This window comes from Gopherus evgoodei, chromosome 3 (genome assembly GCF_007399415.2).
Source record: "Gopherus evgoodei ecotype Sinaloan lineage chromosome 3, rGopEvg1_v1.p, whole genome shotgun sequence".
NCBI classification, from domain to species: domain Eukaryota; kingdom Metazoa; phylum Chordata; order Testudines; family Testudinidae; genus Gopherus; species Gopherus evgoodei.
Window position 1 is genome coordinate 103,333,934 of NC_044324.1, and position 24,389 is coordinate 103,358,322.

A 24,389-nucleotide genomic window follows, 5' to 3' on the forward strand; every position below is an offset into this window, starting at 1 on the left:
GGGGGGTCCAATGTTTAAAGCACACTTCCAAAAGTAATCACATTTAAATCCCTGCGCATACCCCTGCATCTTCTCATTGACTATGTTTTATTTGTGTTACAAGAGGTAGTGATATAACCAGTAGAAGCAGAATGGCTATCTTCTTCTCATTGCCTGGCCCAGCAAAACAGTTTATTTATGTGCACCAGGATGTCCTGCGAATCCTCCATAGAGATCTCAAGGAAACTTTCCTGGAGGTACTCTGCAATCCATTGCTGGGGGGGAGGGGTGTGTGTGAGCCTTATTTCTTCCCCTGCAGTAGCACATTTTCCCACACCACTCATCTATTATTTAGGCAGGCATCATTGCAGCATGCGGACTAGCAGCACACGGACCTGGTCTGCAGCCAGACATGTGCAGCAACTGTCCCCTTTCTGCCTCCATTACTCTCAGGAGTGAGATATCAGCTAAATTCACCACTGCCCGTGGGAAAGTGTTCAGTTCAACTGCCCAAATCGCAAACACTAGTGCCTGTGTGCCCCCTCACCTTGTGCCAGCTTGCCCTTCCGTCCCCTTCCCCCCTGGGCTATACTCACCATGGCTGGGTCAGCCAATGCATGCAATTAATCCTTGGCCAAAATGAAAATGCTCTGCTTTAAACTTGCATGCAAGTTTTCCATGTACCTTGACTATGCACTCACAAAGTACCTCTGGGCATTTTATCTTTTGCAGCTGAAAATGTGGCCTTCACCTCTCCCTCCACACCAGCGGAGCAGCTGAGCCAGATAAGGAGGTGAATGCATGATGATGTTTGTCGAGATCATGCAGCAGTCACTGAACAGAGGACATGAAGGATCAATCTCTTACACAAAATGGACATGGACATTCAGGACAGGAGAAAAGCTCAGGAGAAAATGCAGCAGGAGATGACTGCACAACTGAAGGCGCAAATGACATACTGAGGAGCTTTGGTTGACCTTCAGGCATAACACATTTGAGGTAACCTCCCTCTGCAGCCTGTCCAGACTTGCATTGCAGCACCAACCGGCCCCCCCCACCCCCACTCCACACACACATATTCCATGTGGTGTCAGGGGCCTCTTTCCCTACCACTCATCCCAGGGGAGGGTACAGACAATCACAGCCACACATACACTGATGTGTGACAGGCAAGGTTGGTGCATGTGTTTTGAAAAAGAAAATGAATGTGTTTCCCCCCTCTCAAGTTCATTCCTCTGTATTTCTAGTTTATTTCTGTCTTACATGTATTTGTTTGCATATGTGTGCAATAAAAGTCCATTTTTGATAATGTAATTCATCTTTATTCGTTCAAAGCATGGGGAAGTGATAGGGAAACAGGCACTGAGAGGGAGAAGGATGTGAATGGGCAGCGAGTGGTGGGTGTGGGGAGTCTTCAGGGAAGAGGTAGAGTGGGGAGTGGGAAGAGGTCGGATGGGGCCAGGGTCGTGGGGGAAAAGGCTGAGCTGGAGCAGGGCCTTGGGGCAGAGAGGGAGTGGAGTACCGTTGAGGCCTTGAAGGAAGGAGGCCAAGCAGGGGCAGGGCCTCAGGCAGAGTGGTTGGTGGGGCTACAATCTGGGTGCTGGTGCCCCCCCCATACACACACTCTTCTGGGGAGCTTCTGGCACTTGCCTGTAGCCTCCCCAAGTGCAAGAGTCACACGCAGGGGCGGCTCTAGCCATTTCGCCGCCCCAAGCATGGTGGCATGCCACAGGGGGCGCTCTGCTGGTCGCCGGTCCCCGCGGCTCCGGTGGACCTCCCACATACATGCCTACAGAGGGTCCGCTGGTCCCGCGACTCCGGTGGACCTCCCACAGGCATGCCTGCAGATGCTCCACCAAAGCCACGGGACCAGCGGACCCTCCGCAGGCACGTCTGCGGGAAGTCCACCGGAGCCGCCTGCCGCCATCCCAGCAACCAGCAGAGTGCCCTCTGCACCCCAAGCACACGCTTGGCATGCTGGGGCCTGGAACCACCCCTGGTCACACATCACCTATGCACAAGAGCAAGGGGTAGGCTGGGTCTCCCAGGATCACTGTTGGCACTTGAACATCTCCAGTGGTAATTTTGTAGCCCAGAAAGAAAGTCCCTCCTTGCAGCTTTCTGAACAGGCCTGTGTTCTTAAGATACATCTGTCATGAACCTTCCTCAACCACTTTGATGTTGGTGAAACGTCCCCAGTGTTTACAACACCATAGAAAAATATCCCTTTCTGTTTATGTATTCTGTGACAAGGTAGCCTGGAGCCTGCAAAGGGATACGCCTGCCATCTATTGCCCCACCCCAGTTAGGGAACCCCATTGCAGCAAAACCAACCATTGCCCAGAGGTACAGCCCTTCGCAGAAGTCTATTAATAGCCCTGCATATTTGGATCACAGCAACCCCCACGGTGGCTTTCCCAAATCCAAATTGATTCCCAGCTGACTGGTAGCACTTGCAATCTGGCATTGCAAGCTTCCACACAGAGATCACCACTTGCCTTTTCTCCATCAGAGCAACTCTCATTTTAGGGTTGCTGCACTGCAGGGCTGGGGAGAGCACTGCTCACAGTTCCAGGAAAGTGGCCTTATACATATGGAAGTTCTGCAGCCACCGCTTATCCTCTCATACCTGCATAATGATGTGATCCACCAGTCAGTGCATGTCTCTTGGGACTGAAACCAGCACTCCACCATGTTCAGCTGCTCTGTGATTACCAACAGCAACCAGGAATTATTTCTTTCCATGGCTTCCAGCAGGGCTACTTGTAAGGAATTGCCATATTCTGCACAGTAGCTCCTGTGGTGGCTATGGCAATACTGCAGGACTAGACACCTGGTGTTCGCAACACTCACCACAATATGCAGAACTGTGTGGGATCCAGGCTTCCTTAGAGATGGTGAACGCATGGGTATGTTAGGTGTTTGAAAAAAGATGTGAAATATTATGGGATGTAGATGAAATTAGAAGAGGGAAAAAACTGCATCGTGGGACATTCACCCATTTTCCCTGTCACCCCTGTTAGAATGTTTTGCCTCCAAGAGACATTGCAAACCATTTCTGTAATACCCTGAGTTAGATGGTGATACATTGCATAGTGGGATTGCATTGCTCTCTGCATTGATGCAAGAGCTGTTAGTGAGGACACGCTCTGTCCATACAAAGAGCACAGTGTGGACATGCACAACCATAGGTGTTGGAACTAGAGGTGCTGAGGGTGCTGCCACACCCCTGGCTTGAAGTGCTTTCCATCATATACAGGATTTACAGTTTGGTTCAATGGCTCTCAGCACTGCCACTATACAAATTGTTCCAGCAGCCCTGTGCACAACTGACTTAATTAGTGAGATGGCTGTATGTCAGCTTAAGTCTACTTAATTCTGTAGTGTTGACAGTCTCATGTGTGCTGGTTTAGTGTATACTGTAAGATCAGCCCATGGGAATTCTTCACATAGAAGGTGGTTGTTTACAGTGTGCCATCTAGGGTGGCTAACAATACATTTAACTTACAGAAGGAACAAGGGGGAATGTTTTGTCAGAATTGTTTCCTTGTTGAATAATGAGCCTGAAAGCCAGGAGCACTTTAATGTCTGACACATCAAAAAGGTGATAACCAATTGTTAACAACCCTGTGAGAGAATTCTCTCTGCAGTTCTCAGAACAAAAGCGATGTGATGACGGAAAAACACAGGATGTTAGGGGAGCCTTGTATGGCTTCCCAGTTGTGGGAAGCACAGTGTGCTCTAGTGTAGGAGGATGCGTAGCTCTAAACAGGAAGTTCTGTAGAGCACAGCTGAGTCCTTGGATGTGCACTGGGGCACTAAGGGAATTTTGCTGAGACAGGTTGTTGCTGCAGTGAGTGTTTGCTTTCAGTAACATATGCAATCTGCTTGTTATGATTTTTCTGAAAACAGACTGCTTAACCTCTTCGCTTCTGGTCCTCTGTGCCAGCTCCTGTGCTGCTTCATGTTTCAGCCATTGAAATCAGTGAAACATGAGGACATACCTGGTATGTTTGGCATCATTCTGATGGCGCGCGCACACACACAAAAAAAACCACACCCCTCTCAGATTATTGTTTAAAAGTTGTTTTCAGTTAGGCATGAGCTGTTAACATTATTGTGCATAACTACCACAGATCTTTAATTACAATAATTTATCGTCATCTGAGATCACTATAGACCAAATCATCCCTCCCACTCTAATCAGGGTGGCTTGGCGTGCTGCTCAAAGAATGTGGGGAATGCACTCTTCAGAAGGGTGACAAAGCTGCTCTGCATCTGCTGAACAGAGACACTGGATTTGTGGCTTATTACAACAACCTGTAACCCACTAACCCCCTTTTTTTGTCCTATGACTGGAGGAGTGTTAATGGGCCAGTCTATCTTGAATGTTTCTTTAGAATATGTGCTAACTACTTATGCTAAACAATCTGTTCCACCCTGCATCTAGCTCCAATGCTTTTCTCAGATCTGAAGAAGAGCTCTTTTTGGCTCAAAAGCTCATCTCTCTCACCAACAGAAGCTGGTCCAGTAAAAGATATTACCTCACCCAGCTTGTCTCTCTGCACTTGCTATGGCAGACCTAAACCTGCAATAGCCTTCAAATGGCTCCTGCACGCTTACTAGGCATGGAAAAATAATTAGTACTTTCACAAAGGGGCAGATTTACCATCCCTAGTCCAACTCCTCCCCCTTTCCCTGCCCACCCCCAAATTTCGCTTTGCAGAATACATAGCTAAAATAATCCCAATTTCTGTTGGGTTGTGATGATGTTAGTGTCCTTTTTTGACAAAGGAAGGTAGGAATCTCCAGTTCAGGTCAGGGTAGTGGTCAGTCTAGTTCAATATTATGTCTTCAGCAAAGGCTGCTACCAAATGCTTCAGAGGAAAGTGCAAGAACCCCAAACTGAGCAATTATGGAATATTTTTCAATTAGGCAAAGGCTTGTGATATCTTGTGGCTATGCATTCCACAGGTAAATTATTCATTGTGCAAAAATAAATTCCTTTATCAGTTCGAAATTTGTTACAATTTCAGTGAAAGTCACCTTCTTCTGAGATGGTAAATAGGAGTAAATAATTCATCTTCTCATGTCCATTGGTTATTGTCTATACTTCCAGGATGTTGTCCCCTCTTTCCCTCATTTATCTCCTTTCTAAACTAAGCTGTCTTAACCTTGTTAATACCTCTCCTTATGGGACCTTACTTGTCCCCTAATATTGTTCATTTTTCTGTCTCTGAACCCCCTCTGTTTTTGCTGTATCCCTTGGTGACAGGATGACCAAAACTGAGCACAGGGAAGAGTGTACCATCAATTTACATAATGATGTAATATTTTCATTGAGATTTTCAAGTTGTGTTCTCAAGTTTTGTTTGTTTGTTTGTTTGTCACTACCATTGAACATAGTGCTGTCCACACTCCCCCATCTCCCCCAGCAAGTTGATGGACACAGTTGTTTAGGAAAAAATACAAACCATATCAGTTTATGTTTTGATCATTTCTCCCCAAGAAAAAAATACAGGTGTAAGATCTCATCAGATCCATTTGATAGATCTTAGAGCAGAGTTGCAAAGCCAGCTTTTATCAGCATCAATTCATCCCATTCTATAAGGCATTGGAGATTTTAGTGTCACTTGAAAGAGACCTTAGTGATCTGTTTCATCCTAGTGTTATAAACACAAAGGATGTTTTATTTAGGATTATTAAAGAGGGATTTTTCAAAATGCAAAGTAGTTTTTCTTTGTGTGCCTGAAAGTTATCTACTGTTTGATGCGTAGCAAGAAAATCTGTACTGGAAGGGTAAAAATAAAAACACTCTAATCAACCAAGAAACTGTGATATGGGTATTCTGAAGCATTAAATAGGCATTTAGAAAGATATTACTGTGTTTGTGCAAGAGGTATTTTGAAAAGGGAAAAAAGTGTTTGTTAGGTGGCAGCATGCTTTGGCCAGTTCTGTATCTCAAAAATTACCAGCCATCTGGCAGCCTCAGTTTTATTTAAAACCAAATACTCCAGGACAGCCTATAACATTATAAATTATGTTATGTCCTATTTTCTAGGACATAACATAAAAGTGGCCATATTGGGTGAGACCAATTGTCCACCTAGCCCAGTATCCTGTCTTCTGACAGTGGCCTGTGCCAGATGCTTCAGAGGAAATGAACAGAACAGGTCAACTATTGAGTCATCCCGTCCCAGCTTCTGACAGTCAGAGCTTTAGGAGCACCCAGAGCATGGAGTTAAGTCCCTGACCATCTTGCTTAATAGCCCTTGATGGACCTATTTTCCATGCAATTATGTATTTCTTTTTTGAACCCAGTTATATATTTTTGGCTTTCATTACATCCCATGGCAACAAATTCCACAGTCTGACTGTATGTTGTGTGAAGCAACACTACCTTATGTTTGTTTTAAACCTGCTGCCTAAGAATTTCATTGCATGACCACTGGTTCTTGGGTTATGTGAAAGGGTAAATAATGCTTCCCTATTTACTTCCTCCATGATTCTACACAGCACCCTTACTTCCTAATATAAACAGCTTTCTGTTTTGAAAGAGAGTAACCCATGCCCCTTGCTTCAGAGTTTAATAAATGATCCAGTCCCTCCATATCGTGATGATCTTCTAAGTATCAGGGTTTAGTGGCTTCTGACCCTAACAGAGTATTATCTCCTACAGGTAAAAGTGGAGAGCGATTTTGTCTAATGAACTAGGCTGTAAAGTAAATCATTGTCCCTGCTTTAGAAAGTTTCAGTCAAATAATTGTCTAGTTTTCAAGGCTTCAGCTTTCTACCCAGTCCATCAGCCTGACAACAGCTCTGAGCACCTCTTCTACAAAGGAACCCCTAGTAAAAACCTCTGTTTTTATGCCTAGTCCCTAATGAGCTCCAGGTGGGCTTGATTGACAATGTAGACAGTGTCTTCCTACTGCAGACTTTACCTCCTTCCTAGGCTGAGCAGGTGTATGTGTCTGTGTTTGCAGGGTGGGAAGTACATCCACCCTATCACAAGAAGAAAAATGAACAAGAACATTAACGGAGAAGACCGCTGCATCACAAGCAGGAACAGTCTACGGTGATACCAGCAACATTATTTATTGTCACTCTCTTCAGTCTCTGGTCAAGCAAATTTGCTTAGCTTGTGGAGATAGTGTGGCTTAGTAGCCTGCACACTAGTTTTGGATGCTAGAGAGCTGAGTTCTAGCCCCCCACTTCAGCACTGACCTACTGTGTGTCCTTGGGCAAGTGACATCATCAATCTATGCCTCAGTTTCCCAAATTTAAATAATGATATGCTACTTTCTTTGTAAAGCATTTTGAGATCTACTGGTGAAAAGAGCTATATAAGAGCTAGGTATTATTAATATACTGTGAGCAAGAAGGGAAAAACATACATTAACTATTTGCAAGTAGTTAAAATTGCACTGATCATTGCAGTAGACTAGGAGTTTTAAAGAAAACAGATTTAAGAAAATGTATACTTATTATTGCTCTTATTTGTGTAACAGTAGTAGCTAGAGGCTCCAGCCAAGATCAAGGACTGATTATGCTAGGCTGTGTACAAACACAAAGCCCTGACTTGCAGAACATGCAATCTAAATTAACAAAACAGACAAAGGATAGAAGGGGAAGCAGAGGCACAAAAGTAAAGCGATTTGCCCATGGCCATATAGCACGTCTGTAACAGAGGCAGGACTAGAATCTAGATCTCCGGTGCTCTATCCACTGGCTCACACAACCTCTCTAATTACACAGGGGAAAACTGCTTATGAAGGAGAATGCCTCTGACGTCCTTGAAGCTAGCAATGCTAGAAAAGAAGATTAAAAAACAAATCTCATAAGGGATTTAGTGAAGTGTGCACCTTTAAAATTTGGTTTGGCTTGCCCCTCCAATTTAAATCACCTCTGAACAATGTGGGTGATTTTGTACTGAACATTGGACCACAATCACTGGCTGTCAGGTGGAACCCTTTGTATTGTATTTCTTTAGCTGCCAGTTTATTCTTTTACGTATTTGAATCAGATTAAATCTGAGTTCTCTCTGAGTCCTTAATGCATCACGCCTTACATAACTTGGATGAGCATAAAGTGGACATAAAATATTGTCTTCTGAGTTTCAGGGTCTGTCTGCTGGTTTTCATTATTGTTGCCACTGGTGTTAACTTAAAGCAGGCCTCATTCAAGGATGTGAGTATTGTGTATATTCATTCCTATATTCCTGCCCACAGTTAATTTCTTTATCTGGGAGTAGGGAAAGAACACTTTTAAACTTCCAGATCAGTTACAATTACAAATACATAATATTTTGACATAAAAGCAATGGACACCAATAATCATAGCATCATAAAATGATCCCACCAGAAAAAAAAAACTTTATTAAGAAAGAAAAGTCCTGAAGTAACTAATAAAGAGATTATCTGGATTAAGAAAACATGAAGGATTTGTTCTGCATTTTGTTAATTGACTCCAAATGAAAATGGATATGATCAAATAAGATTTTTCAAATACCAACTATATTTAGATGTATTCATAGACACCAAGCAATTCTGAAAAAGTTTTGATGGTCTGTAGTTTGTTAGCAAATATAAAACAATGGAATATAAGAGTTCCTCTTTTGTTCTTGTCCTGCCAAGAATGGGACAGTTATGCAGTGCCTCGTTATACATTTTCCTGCTATTGATATACCCACCAATTTCTTTTTCATGATGATTAGTCCCATTTCTAATAAATTACTCCACTGTTTTTCACACATATGCAGTTATTTTTCAAACCTGGAAAATGTAAGAGAGCAGGACACTACATTACCCATTGACAGAAAAACTATGGGCCCAATCCTGCAAAGGGCTGACTGGGTCCTGGGAAGTGGGTGCTGACCACCCCTCAATTCCCATTCACTTTAGTAAGAATTGAGGATATGCAGACTTTGCAGGATTGAGACCCATGTGAGGTCAGGACCTTGCAGATTCCAAAGAAAATAATAAAAATCTGTATTATATGTGGTCTCATGCTACTCCTTCTCCCTTTGTGAATCAGAAAAATCAAGTTGACTTTTAAAGGTGAGCAACAAATATCTCAAACACTTTTCCATAACAATAGGATTATGTGCTCAGTGCCCAGACTTGTTCAGGACAGAAGTGGTTTGAAATATGCCTCTTCCTTTTCTGTTTTAAGGATCCATGAAGTCACAGATTACATGGCTCCTGCTCCAAGTAAAGTGTAGTGCCAATGATGCGACAGCTAACACATGACCTTCATGGAGCCACTTTCGCGGGGGGGAGAAGGAGAGGAGAAACAGTCAGATATATATGGCAGATTTTAACTGGGATTTCTTGCAGGAGCCATGAATTTGATAAGAATGACAGCCAATAGGTGAACTAAGCAGGGGCGGCTCTAGATATTTCGCCACCCCAAGCACGGTGGCATGCCACAGGGGGCGCTCTGCCTGTCGCTGATCCCGCAGCTCCGGTGGACCTCCCGCAGGTGTGCCTGCGGAGGGTCTGCTGGTCCCACAGCTCCACCGAAGCAGCGGGACCAGCGGACCCTCCACATGCATGCCTGTGGGAGGTCCACTGGAGCCGCGGGACCAGTGGACCCTCCACAGGCATGCCACCGAAGGCTGCCTGCCTGCTGCCCTCCCAGCAACCGGCAGAGCGCCCCTGCCAGCATGCCGCCCCAAGCATGCACTTGGCATGCTGGGGCCTGGAGCCACCCCTAGATGTAAGTAACGCAGTGTCTACATGGACACTGCATCACCCTAACTACACCGACACAAGCTCTACGCCTCTTGTGGAGATGGAATTATTATGTCAGTATAGTAGGGCACTTATATTGGCAGAGGAAAGTTGTACACTGAAATAATCAGGTCAATGTAAGCTGTCTTATGTTGACCTAACTCTGTAGTGTAGACCATGCATTACAAAAGCCCTGGGCTGGGACCTGGTGGCATGGTAGGGTCTGGGTCTCCCACCCAGCCTTAAAGACTGAGGCACCTCAACCAAGCAGGTGGCCAGAAATCAAGTGCTCCAATCACTAAGCTGCCAGGCACTCCGAGCCCCCAGTTACATTATCATTCATTCTTAAAGGACAACAGCTATTTAACAAAACCATTGGCCTGTGAAGATAATTAAAGGAAGCAGGATTTAAGTGTTCTTGGATAATCTGTACTGAGTTCCGTATGTTTTTACCAAAACCCCCACTGTTCCAAATGAGATTGCAAGGAGGTAAAATTCAACACAGAACTTGGCTGTCTGGTCATAGCAGCTACCTATGTAAGCTGCACTTCTTTATTGGTGTCTCATCCCATGGCACATCTCATATGTAAGATTCATTGTGGTAATGCAGTCCAAGAAGACGACTTATGTTTAGTTTTGTACACGGTAGAATAGCTTTATATTGATATAATGCAGCAGTACTTCTTACTAGTATTTCAGAGGTAGTCAATGCCATACATCACTGTGTTAGTAGTAGAGCTGGTCAAAAACATATTTTATTTTCCATAAACATTTTTTAAGAAAATGATTTTTTTTTCATTTTTGTCAAAATATTTTGAGTATTCCTTGAAAAAAACTGACCAACAAATTGAGTTTTCATGGCAATAGCATAATTTTAACAAATGTTGGAGAATATTCAGAGGAAGCAAATTTTCAATTCTAAATCATAAGTACTTCCACTGGAAACCAGATTCTAAGAGTTATATTCAGGAAACATAAACATAACATTTGGTCGCACAAAGGGGACTTGAAGGTGCCTTCAGGCAGCAGCTAAGGATTCCTCTGGAGTTAGGGAATTTCAAGCTGGTGTAGTGTAGAACTGGTGTTGCCAACCCTAAACCAGCCTGTAGTGCGACCCAGCCGCGCTTTGTCCCTCAGCGGGGCTGTGGGGGATCCCACCACCTCGCTACCAATAGTCTCCTGCCCAGCCCTCGGTCAGGGCGGGGCAACAGACACAGCGTCAGTAGGCTCAGGCCCTCAGGCAGGGCTGAGCAGCAATAGTCTTATCCTCAGCCCTAGGTCAGGGCGGGGCAGCAAACACAGAGTTAGTATGCTCAGGCCCTCGGGCAAGGCTGAGCAGCTATAGCAGGTTTCCGCCTCCTCAGGCCAGGGAAAGGGGAGTCTGCCATCCTTGGAAGGGTGGCAGGGGGGATGCAGGCCCACCCACTCCACTGCATCCCAGCCTGGGGCCCTAGCAGTGGCAGAAACTCGCTGCTGTCAGTGGGAATCCTGGCCGCAACACACTGACATTGGTTCTGGCAATGCTGCAGCCAGACTGGGGTTGGCTGCCCCCGGGCTACTTCCACTCTCCCCCTTGTCAGGTACCTGGGTCGTCGAGGCGTCACCCGCAGTCTCAAACACCATCGGCTACTCTGGGTAAGTGTGCGAGGCTGGGTTCAGCGGCTCCTCAGGGTAGCGGGCAAGAGGCAGGCTAAGCCCTTCCTCGGGGTAGCTGGCGCGATGCAGGCTCGGCCAGTCCCCCTCAGAGTAGGGGACGCGAGGCAGGCTTGGCCAGTCGTCCTTGGGGTCGCAAGCACGGGACAGGCTCGGCTGGCCGAGTGTGAGCTCCAGCTGGCAGCGGCCACAGATGTCTGGTCCCAGTGGTGGCTGGGATCCTACTGAGCTCTGCAGGTCTGCTTTTATACTTCCGGGTCTGTGCTGGGACCTCTGAGGGGTGGGTGCAGGACCCAGTGGCTCCGCCCACAGTGGGGCTGGGGAAGGGCTGTCCCTCAGCGGGGCTGTGGGGGATCCCACCGCCTCGATACACACACACACACACACCCTCAAGACTGACTCCTGTCTGTCAGGGTCAGCTCCCTCTGCTTCCCCCAGGTGGGACAAGAAGTCTGCGTTAAGATGGTCCTTACCGGCCCTGTGGCGGACGGTAAAAGTGTACGGCTGTAGCGCCAGATACCACCACGTGAACCGCATATTATTATTCTTCATCTGAGCTAACCAGCAAAGCGCAGCGTGGTCGGTGATGAGTATGAAGGGGGCCCCCAGGAAGTAACCGCAGGGCATCACAGGCCAACTTTACTGCCAAGGCCTCCTTCTCGATCATGGCATAGTGCCGTTCTCGCGGAAACAATTTCCAGCTAAGATATATGATGGGACGTTCCTCACCATCCACTTCCTGGGACAGGATCACTCCTAGTCCCACCTCTGAGGTGTCCGTTTGGAGGATGAACCCTCAGGAAAAGTCCGGACTGTACACGACGGGTTCGCGGCAGAGGCAGTCTTTGAGGACCTGGAAGGCACAGCCACACACTGGGGTCCACTGTACCCGTCGGGGACTGGTCTTAGTCAGAAGTCCCATTAAAGGAGCTGCAATGGACGCAAAGTCGGGGATGAACCTCCGATAGTAGCCCGCCAGTCCGAGAAACTGATGCACCTACTGTTTTGTGGTGGGGGGTGGACACGTGGCTAGGGCTTGGACCTTTCCCACGAGTGGTCTCACTTGTCCTTTCCCGATAGTGTACCCCAGGTCGGTGGTCTCCTGCCACCCGATATGGCACTTCTTTAGATTGGCAGTCAACCCTGCAGCCCATAGGACCGCAGGACTGCCGCCACAAGCTCCAGATGGTTTTCCCAGCGATCGCTGTAGATGACAACATGTATGTATGCGGCTGCATACTCTTGATATGGACGAAGAAGGCGGTCCATGAGCCGCTGGAACGTTGCAGGGGCACCATGGAGACTGAAGGGCATCCGAGTGAACTGGTAGAGGCCTGAGGCTGTGACGAATACAGTCTTTTCCCAGGACCCGGGGTCAAGGGGGATTTGACAGTATCCCTTGCTTAGGTTGAGGGTCGTAAGGAAGCGGACCTTGCCTAAACGATCCAGCAGCTTGTCTACCCGTGGCATCGGGTACGCGTCGAACTTAGAGATAGAGTTGACAGGGCGGAAGTCGATGCAGAAGTGCTGGGTGCCATCTGGTTTGGGAACCAGGACTACGGGGCTGCACCATTCACTTTGCGACCGTTCGATAACGACCAGCTCCAGCATCGCCTGAACTTATTCCTCAATGATCTGCTGCATCCGATAGGGTAAGGACCTAGTTGACTCTCGGATCACCACCCCCGGCTCAGTCTGGATGGTGTGGTGCTCGAGGGTCGTGTAGCCTGGCTGGGAGGTGAAAGTTCTACGGAATGCTTGTAGGAGGCACCCAGTCTGTTTCCGTTGCTCCTCCGTTAGTGACGCCATGAGCTAGGGTGTCGTGGGGTCTTCGGGCGGCGTAGCCCAGGGCCCTAACTCCAGCACTGGAGGACAGAGGTTGATCAGGAGTCCTTCTCGCTCTCGTCAGGGTTTCAAGAGGTTAATATGATACCTCTGGGTCTTCTTCCGGCGGTCGGGCTGGTTAATCTCATAGGTGACTGGCCTGACGTTCCGAACCACCTCATAGGGGCCCTGCCAGCGGGCCAGTAGCTTGGATTCATTGGAGGGCAAGAGAAGCAGCACCCAGTCTCCGGGTAGGAACTCGCGAGTTATAGGTCTGGGCCTGAGCCTCCTTGCACCGCCTTCAAATTTTCTCGAGCGAGAGTCCCGGCTCGGGTGAGACGATCCTGAAGCTGGAGGACATATTGCAGAAGGCCCTGAGTTGGTGAGGGGGTCTGCTCCCAGGTCTCCCACATGAGGTCCAGGAGCCCCCTCAGGCTCCGGCCATACAACAACTCGAAGGGGGAAAATTTGGTGGAGGCTTGGGGTACTTTGCGGACGGCCAGGAGCAGCAGGGGGATCAACTGGTCCCACCGGCGCAGGTCCTTCAGACAGAATTTGCACAGCACGTCTTTCAGGGTGCGGTTGAACCGCTCCACCAGGCCGTCGGTTTGCAGGGGGTACACTGAGGTGCGCAGCTGCTTAATCCCGAGGAGTTCACAAACCCGCCACAGCAACTGGGAGGTAAAATTGGTACCCTGGTCAGTAAGTATCTCCTGGGGCAGGCCCACGCGGGCAAAGACCTTAACCAGTTCATTGGCGATGGTCCTCACTGTGATGCTCCGGAGCGGAACAGCTTCGGGGAAGCGAGTGGCATAGTCCACGATGACCAGGACATAGAGGAACCTGGCCCGGCTTCTCGGGAGGGGGACCACCATCGCTACCCGCTCAAACGGTGTTCCCACGATGGGCATGGGAATCAGGGGAGCTGGGGCCGTCCGTGAAGGGGCAGCCAGCTGGCACTCTGGACAGGAGCTACAATAGTTCCGCGCCTCCTGGTGCACCCCAGGCCAGAAAAACCGGGACAGAATTCGGGCAAGGGTCTTTTCCTGGCCTAAGTGCCTGGCCGCTGGGACGTCGTGGGCAAGTCTCATTAACGCTCATTGGTGGCACCAAGGTACCAACAGTTGTACCTGGACCTTCCCAGTGTGGGGATCCCAATCCACTCGGTAGATGTAGTTTGAAATGGGGCCAGCTTTTATCCTGGGCTGGATCAATCAGGGCACCGTCGACCGCTGCGAGCTGTTCATACGCCCGGCCCAGGGTGGGGTCCTCCCTCTGGTCCCGGCAGAAGTCTGTGTTGATCGTGGGGTTGTGAGTTGGCATCGGCAGGGGGTCATCCAACGTGCTGTTCTGGCTCTTAGGCCCAGCCGCTTCAGTCTCCTCTGTCGGATGACCTCGGGGCCTTCCCACGTGCGTGACCTCAGAAGATCTGGAAATTCGAGCCAGTCCCGTCCCAAAATCACAGCGTAGGAGAATCGTGGGGCCAGGTTGACCACGATGGTTCATGTGACTCCATCCACGGAAAGGGAGACTCGGGCACCGGCGTATGGTCGTACATCGCCATGAATACACTGCAGCTGGATAGTTCCCAGTTGAGGGTCTTCAGGGAAGTCGAGGCTTTGGTGGATTAGGGTCTGCCCACAGCCAGAGTCAACCAAGGCCCACATCTCGCAGTCCCCGACGACTACGGGCACGGTGACTTTGGCAGCCTGCGGCCGTCGGGCACGGTTTTCCCCGGCACAGATGTGCCCAAAGCTGCACTCTATCTCCGTGCAGTCCCATTGGAGGTGCCCATGCTTCCCACCAGATAAATAGGGCCCAATTTTGGACCTTCCGGGCAAGGTCGATCCACTCTTCTAGCTCGTAGGGGAACTCAGCCCAGGTCTCGGGGTCCGCAGAGGTGTGATGAGACGCACCCTCGGGATGCCTATAGCGGGGTTTCTGACCCCGCGAGGGAGTCCGTGGCTCTGTGCGGGTGGTCCCGTCTCTCGGGGTTGGGGTGCTCGAGCCCTGAAGGGTGACCCCACGTACCCAGCCTGACTGGGGCTTCTGCCGCCAGGAAGTTCTCCATAAGGGTGATGGCGGCTGCTACCGTCGGGGGCCAGTGACGGAGGACCCAAGCCCTTCCCCGCAACGGGAGGATATGGAGGAACTGCTCCAGGACAATTTGTTCCATGAGCCGTTCGGGGTTCCGCCTGTTGGGCTGTAGCCCCTCTTACATAGGTGTCTCAGCTCCTGAGCCACCAACCGGGGGCAGGCGCCTGCATTGTAGGCAAGACTTCGGAACCGCTGCCGGACGGTTTCCAGGCTGACGTCTTGGGCATCCAAAATCGCAGCCTTCACCCTGGTATAGTCCCTGGCATCCTCTGTGAATAGACCCCGGTATGCTGTTTGAGCCTTCCCCATCAAGTATGGGGCCAGGAGGGTGGCTCACTGGTGGGGGGCCCACCTGGCAACCTGGGCCACCCTTTTGAAAGTCACCAAGAATGCTTCGGGGTCATCCAGCGGGCCCATCTGGTCAGTCTTATGGGCAGGGTTAATCGAGGGGTCCCGTCCGTGCCTCCCGGCTACAGGTCTGTGGGCCGGGGCAGCGCCCTCTCTAACTGCTGTAAACATTGTCATTGGAACTCCTGATTCTGGGCTGTTAGGTCCTGAATCAGCAGTTCCTGCTGGACTCCCAGCAGCTCGACCAGCTGTTGTTGCTGCTGGAGCTGGGCGGCCTCTTGCTGTTGCTGCTGTTGCAGCTGGGCCACCTGCTGGCGCTCCTGGCTCTCCATCAAAAAGGTGAAGAGCTTATAGACTCATAGACTTTAGGGTCAGAAGGGACCAACATGATCATCTAGTCTGATCTCCTGCATAAAGCAGGCCACAGAACCCTACCCATCCACTTCTATAACAACCCCCTAACCTATGTCTGAGTTATTGAAGTCTTCAAATTGTGGTTTGAAGACCTCAAGCTGCAGAGAATCCACCAGCAAGAGACCCATGCCCCACGCTGCAGAGGAAGGTGAAAAACCTCCAGGGCCTCTGCCAATCTGCCCCGGAGGAAAATTCCTTCCCGACCCCTAATATGGCGATCAGCTAAACCCTGAGCATGTGGGCAAAACTCACCAGCCAGCACTCAGGAAAGAATTCTCTAAAGTAACTCAGATCCCATCCCATCCAATATCCCATCACAGACCACTGGGCATACTTATCTGCTGATAATCAAAAATCAGTTGCCAAAATTAAGCTATCCCATCATACCATCCCTTCCATAAACTTAGTCTTCAAGTCATCATGCTTAGTCTTAAAGCCAGATATGTCTTTTGCCCCTACTACTCCCCTCAGAAGGCTGTTCCAGAACTTCACTCCTCTAATGGTTAGAAACCTTCGTCTAGTTTCAAGCCTAAACTTCCTAGTGTCCAGTTTATACCCATTTGTTCTTGTGTCCACATTGGTACTAAGCTTAAAAAATTCCTCTCCCTCCCTAATATTAATCCCTCTGATATATTCATAAAGAGCAAGCAAATCCCCCCTCAGCCTTCTTTTGGCTAGGCTAAATAAGCCAAGCTCTTTGAGTCTCCTTTCATAAGGCAGGTTTTCCATTCCTCGGATCATCCTACTAGCCCATCTCTGAACCTGTTCCAGTTTGAATTCATCCTTCTTAAACATGGGAGACCAGAACTGCACATAGTATTCCAGATGAGGTCTCACCAGTGCCTTATATAACGGTACTAACACCTCCTTATCTTTGCTTATTCTTTGGCTAAGTCCATGTCTCTGGTGGGGGATCGCTCTCCTCTAGACCCTTTTTCACAGGGGTCAAGGGCTCGTGTCCACATTCTGGGCAGAGTCCCCACTTCTGGTACCACTTGTAGTGCGACCCAGCCGCGCTTTGTCCCTCAGCGGGGCTGTGGGGGATCCCACCACCTCGCTACCAATAGTCTCCTGCCCAGCCCTCGGTCAGGGCGGGGCAACAGACACAGCGTCAGTAGGCTCAGGCCCTCAGGCAGGGCTGAGCAGCAATAGTCTTATCCTCAGCCCTAGGTCAGGGCGAGGCAGCAAACACAGAGTTAGTATGCTCAGGCCCTCGGGCAAGGCTGAGCAGCTATAGCAGGTTTCCGCCTCCTCAGGCCAGGGAAAGGGGAGTCTGCCATCCTTGGAACGGTGGCAGGGGGGACACAGGCCCACCTACTCCACTGTGTCCCAGCCCGGGGCCCTAGCAGTGGCAGAAACTCACTGCTGTCAGTGGGAATCCTGGCCGCAACACACTGACATTGGTTCTGGCAATGCTGCAGCCAGACTGGGGTTGGCTGCCCCCAGGCTACTTCCACTCTCCCCCTTGTCAGGTACCTGAGTCATCAAGGCGTCACCCGCGGTCTCAAACACCATCGGCTCCTCTGGGTAAGTGTGCGAGGGTGGGTTCAGCGGCTCCTCGGGTAGCTGGCCAGAGGCAGGCTAGGCTCTTCCTCGGGGTAGCAGGCAAGAGGCAGGCTCGGCCCTTCCTCGGGGTAGCTGGAGCGATGCAGGCTCGGCCAGTCCTCCTCAGGGTAGTGGGCGCGAGGCAGGCTTGGCCAGTCTTCATTGGGGTAGCGGGCGCAAGGCAAGCTTGGCCAGTCGTCCTCAGGGTAGCGAGCACGGGGCAGGCTTGGCTGGCCGAGTGTGAGCTCCAGCTGGCAGCGGCCACAGACGTCTGGTCCCGGTGGTGGCTGGGCTCCTACTGAGCTTTGCAGGTCTGCTTTTATACTTCCAGGTCTGCTCCATGACCTCTGAGGGGCAGGCACAGGGCCCAGTGGCTCCGCCAACAGCGGGGTTGGGGAAGGGCTGTCCCTCAGGGAGGCTGTGGAGGATCCCACCACCTCGCTACACAGCCCCGTAAGACTCCCCTGTCCTAGAGGGCCTAAATGGGCAGGCCCAAAGCACAATGAACTCAAGTGATCTTCACCAGTATGATCACCCTTGGGGACTCTTACCTACAGGCAGAAATCAGAGCAACCTTGGTGCTACTTTAATTTGCAGCAGGGGCCATTTTGGCCCCAATTGTTCCCAGGATCTGGTTGGGGGCCAGGAAGGGAACCTGTTCTTCTCATGTACACCAAGCACTGCTGCAGTGTACCTGTGGATCTATCCCACTATTCCTATTTCCTCCAAAGTTTTGGAAAGCACACAGCTTGTGAGTGTTCCCCATTACATCAGAGCAACCACACACATACACACACACCGCCTTTTATAAGTGGCCATTCTAATAAACAATCACATAAAACTACAAAAATGTGTGTAGTTTTCTGTACATTCCAGAAGCTTGGTCAATGAGTTGCCATATCAGCAGAAGCACCTGAATCCTTGCACAACTAAAAATGCGATGGAAAAAAAGTACAAAAGCTATGATTGTAAATGAAAAAAGAAACTTTGTGCCTCATTTTAAGGTTCTTTAGTGGTTCTGACAATGGTTTGTAGCGCTGAAAAAACACACATTAACTGCTTCAGTTAGTCTTCAACATTAACCTTGTTCTATCCTCAAGTGTGAACACAGAGCAGGAAAACAGATGTCCCTAAAAGCAAGAAAGAACACAGCAAATAAAGCTGCAGAGCCAGAATTTTAAAATTGCATCTCTCAGCACCTCAAATGAAGACATATTGCTACTGGGGCGCCAGGGTTCAGTAACTGCAAATACCTTTCCCTCATAAGTGCAAAGCAAAAAGTGAAATGACTTCATAATCAATTTTTTTTATCATAAGCAGAATAGTTGCTTAATGCTGTTGATTTTGAAGCAGCTCTTTAATGGTGTTTATGCCAAGAATTTCAGCAGATTTTTTTGTTGTTTTTTTTAAAAAGAGGATGTACCTGTACATAGGTGACATTTTTAAATCTCCAACATACCCAAAATGATGACGTGATGGAAAAATCACAGATGTGAAACAGATATTATAGTCTGTAAATAAACAGGCCATTTAAATCTGCTTAGACAATAGAACTGCATGGAAAATGGGAAATATTTGTAAGAACATTTTTATGAAAAATTTGACCATTTTTACTCAAAAATGTTGACATTTAAATTTTTTAAATCAGCTTTATGAGACAGATTTTGAGGCTTTCAGAGCTCTATTTGTCTTGTTGAGTAGCTATAACATGTAGCCAGGACTTTTCTGCTGTCCACACTAGGGGGATGGCCACCGGAGCACAGGCTTTTCTTGAGTCTTTGGCTGTGTGGCTCCAATTCTACTGTCATCCACATATCAAGGTACAACATTGCTGATCTTAACAAAAAAAAATCTACAATTGGTTCCGAGCACAATCTGCAATTGGCTGCACTCAGCCACACAGGCCACATAAAATACATTCCATTCTCTTCATTGATTCCTCAATAATAGTCAGGCCAAATTAAAGGTTTCAGTCCTCCCTTGCAAAACCCTGCATGGGACTGGTCTAAATTACCTGGGGGATCACTTCATCACAACCTCCCACAACAGCTATATTCCACTGGAAAAATGGCACAATCAACCTCAAGTAAAAGCTGGGAGCATAGGAAAGAAAGCTCTCTTAATGGCTGGCTGACAGCCAGAAGTCAATCCCTGAAGAGCTCTGGATCACCAAGAACCTCAGCTCCTTCTGAGCAAAATGCAAAAACAGCTACTGGCAACAAGGGAATAAGAAAATGAGTAAGTAAATAAACAATGTCCAGCTCCTCATCATGGGCAGGAAAAGAGAGGAAAATAGGTTTTTATGTTTACAGTTCATAATTTTGGGAGGCATTCTGGTAGTACAGTAATGTAAGAACCTAAACAGAGAAATAGAGTTAGGCATTCGTTTTCAACCTGTGGTCTGCACAGCCACAGAGTAAGAGGTCTGCAAAAGGTGACTATGAAATTAAAGTTCAGATCCCAGAAAAGTCAATCCATTTTTCTGATCAATCAAAAGTATTTGAATACCCCCACATACAGTTCAAACCCGGAAGTGTTGTCATTACCATAGAAGCATGCAGTTTAGCATCCTTTCTCACGCTGCATCAAATGCCATGCTAAGCACATGCAACATACAGCAGACTCTCGCTAGAACGTGTGCCTATATAGCACAAATTCTTTTAGAATGCGGTCGTGGCCATAGCTTCCAAATGTAAATATTTACATTGGTAGTCATGGCAACACAGTCCCCACTTTAATGCAGTACTGCACATGGATCCCGATTCCCACATTCTAGTGGGGGTCCGGTGTATATCGTTAAATTCTGTTCAGTCAGTTTTCAGTCTAAGATTGACGGTAGGGACCATAAACCATAGGTTGAATTTCCTAAGGGGTCCACACCACAATTCAAAATTTTTTGGGGGTCCGCAAATGAAAAAACGTTTAAAACCACTGGATCAGAGAGAGAATTACCCAGAATGTAGGCTGTTCTCGGTCAATAGGATTTCTCATATGCTTAAAGTTGTGCCTGTGTTTTGCTGAATCAGGACTAGGAATAGACTTGTGCTTCATAGGCTTTAGCACTCTATGTCTTGCCTATACAGCTGCCCTAGTAACCACAGGCCTCTTCGTCTTTTGATTGCATGCCTTCCTATTTATAACAATGTTGCATTGTTCCTTTAATTAACAACAACAGTAAACAATAAGCGAACCTCAATATGCTGTAACTTATTTACTTGCAAGATGACAGGTAGAGTAGGTGTTCCTTTTTCAAATTTTACCCTATGATTAAGGCCCTACCAAATTCACGGGTCCATTTTGGTCAATATCATGGTCATAGGATTTTAAAAATCATAAACTTCATGATTTCAGATATTTAAATCTGAAATTTCACAGTGTTTTAATTGTAGGGGTCCTGACTCATAAAGGAGTTGTGGGGTGGGGGGGATCACAAGGTTATTGTAGGGGGTTTTGCGGCACTGCTACCCTTATGTCTGTGCTGCTGCTGGTGGCAGCACTGCCTTCAGAGCTGGACAGCTGGAGAACAGCAGCTGCAGGAAGGGAGCCAGCTCTGAAGGCAGAACCGCTGCCACTAGCAGCAGCACAGAAGTAAGGATGGCATAATGTGGTATTACCACCCTTATGTCTGCACTGCTGCCTGCAGAGCTGGGCTCTCAATCAGCAGCCGCTACTCTCCAACCACCCAGCTCTGAAGGCAGCAGTGCAGAAGTAAGGGTGGCATGGAATGGTATTGCCAGCCTTATTTCTGTGCTGCTGCTTGTGGGGTGCTGCCTTCAGAGCTGGACACCTGGCCAGCAGCCACTGCTCTCCATCAACCCAGCTCTGAAGTCAGTGCAGAAGTAAGGGTGGCTATACCACGATTCTCCTGAAATAACCTTGTGACCCCCCCTGAAACTCCCTTTTGGGTTAGGACCCTCAATTTGAGAAATGCTGGTCTCCCCCTGCAAAATCTGTATAGTATAGAGTAAAAGCACACAAAAGACCAGATTTCCCTGGGAGAGATCAGATTTCATGATCCGTGATGCATTTTTCATAGGGCCCTACCTATGATGTTGTACAATATTCCTTATTTTACACATTTCGGCATTATATTTAAACTTGTAAGTATTTACTGGCATGTTGCTGTAGTAGAGTACTAAAAGTATTTGTCTGTTTGAAACTGGATAAGTGCATACATTCATTTAAATTAATGAAGAGAACATGCTAAGCTATACTCAATATTTAGACTGTTGTTTCTCTTTTGTTTTCTCCTTAGTCATCAGGAATTGTTCTTACACTAAGGGAAAACAAATATATCTTCTATGATTTTGAGGGTGAAATCCTCCATCACTCTGTGCATTCACGAAGGGTCCTAATAACAGCAGATGTACAGCACAGATAAATAATGGGGATGCCTTACCCTCAACACCCCTTCTCTTTCTCCTGCACAGAAGCCAAGCAAAGGGGCCATGCAGGAGAAAGAGAAGGGGTATTGAGGGTAAGGCAGACCCAGTGGATCCACAGTTACATGGATCCATTGACCTAAACCACCACAGAACAAGAGAAGGGGACTATGGATATTGCTGCAGCTATGTGGCTGGATAGTGGAATAGTGTCACAGAGTCGTTCCACTTGCTTCACAGCCTTAAGGGGGATGGCATTTCCCCATGCCATATGGAAAACCCCTGTGGAAACCCATGAACTCAGGCTTTGCACATAAGTAAAAAACCTGGGCCATTGGAATATATCCATTTCAGATATACATGAACTGGATCCCCCTCAGTATAAAAAAGAGGTGCTCTTTGAGGCAAGCTGCAAAAACGACGTTTGAGAGGAATTTTGAGAGAGAGCTGAGAGCGGAGACAATGAAAGGACAGAAAGAAATTTTGTAGGTGAGCATCTGCTGAATGCTGCTGAGATTTATATTCTATTGTGAGTGGTATGCTAGGGTGCTTAAAGCCTTGCATAGGTTCTGTTCAGTGATTATTTAAATCAAAATAAATAACTAAAATTAATAAACATGATAGTCAGTACAGTGGTAGAAAAGGTACACTCCCTTTTTATGAAAGAATAATGTATTGCAAACAGATCCTCTTCGATGGCATGAGCCGTCTTGCAGTGAATTCAGTTTCTGACAGAACAACTTCACTAGCTGTCAACATTCCTTCTGGAATTGTAATTTGCAATATGAGCCAGTATAGATCTTTCCCTATAATTCATTTTCAAATAGAGTTTCTCTATCATTGAGTTCAGTAAGACGTTTCACCGCATTTAAAATATATAAGTCCCAATTGTGCAACCCTTGCTCATGTTGGTGAGGTTTTACTCATGGAAGTAAGGCCAATGCCTTTAATGGGCCTGTTCAAGTGAAAGAGTGCTCATCAATATACTAGTGGTTCCAAATTCAGGCACACTGTTGTGTCATGCTCTGTATTTTCAGAATAACAGCTGATCAAATTTGCATATATTTGAAATAGCTTATATTTTTAAGCATATACGTATTTTTCACCATATACGTATTTCACCATATACGTATTTCACCATATAAGTTTTCCTTCTGCAAACATACATTCTAGATTCATGAAACTACAGCTAAATATACTGTATACAGTGAGATATATATTACACCATTAACATTAGAATATGAGAATATTTAAAGCCAAGGAAAGTCAGAGTTTAACATAAAACTTTGACCAGAACCTACTTTCTTGTGAGAATAAAAGTGAGTGGGGAGACCCAATGAGGTGAGGACTAATATTTTTAGCCCTAATTCTGAATTTCCTTTACTCATAAGACTCTGAATATGGGGTCTCTCTAAGGGCCAGATCCAGCAAAGCATTTAAGTCCCAACCCTGCAAGTACTTATGGGTGTTTGTTTGCTCACAAGTAGCATCAATGTTGTCAATAGGTCTATTTATCTGCTTGAGCGTGTGCAGGGATTTAAGCACATGCTTAATTTTAGGCACACAAGTAGTTCCACTGGCAGCTCACACATTTAAAATTAAACATGTGCTTAAGTACTTTCCTGTATCAATCCCTTATTAGGGAAGGGTAAACTGGTTCAGATAAAATAAGAATGAGCTTGAATCATCTCCCAAGATTCAAAACATAGAGAAATGAACACTGTGTCAAAGTTTGGACAGAGCATCTTCACCCTTTTCCATACTCCCTGGTGCTGGCTGGCAGCAGAGGGAGAACTGTCAGGATGTCACAAGAAAAGCAGTTGTCACTAGGGGTGTAGAAGTAATGGAGGTGGTCACAGATATTTGGCGTTTTGTGCTCAGTCTGCAATTATTCAGACTGGATAATCCAACTGACCCCTCTGACTCCAGTAGTGATTTTGTTTAACTTCAAAGACAATGCTGATGCTCAAATGATCATTTTCTGAAACAATACCTTTCACAATGAAAAAGGGTGGCAGAACAGTAACTGTTATCAACCTATATTTTTATATACATAAAAGACTGCAGTATAAACTGCAGTAGAAAAATATACTTTTTATTTTTTTTAAATAACAAACAAACCACAAATCTAGGAGCTCTCATTATAAAAACTACATGAAGAAGAACAAAACAAGTGTTTATTTTGTTATTGACAGATACTTAGGAAAACAAAACCAGGATAGCAAAACCTATAGACTAGATTTTGCCTTAAGCATAGACTGGAGTAGGAGGTGATGTGCAGCTGCATTTTCCCAGGGGGAGTTATGTGTCTGAGGCTTGGTCTACACTGAAAAGTTACCTCAGCATTGACAGGTCAGTCAGGAGTATGAAAAAACACACCCTGACCAACACTGTCATGCAGATGCAGCTATGCTGA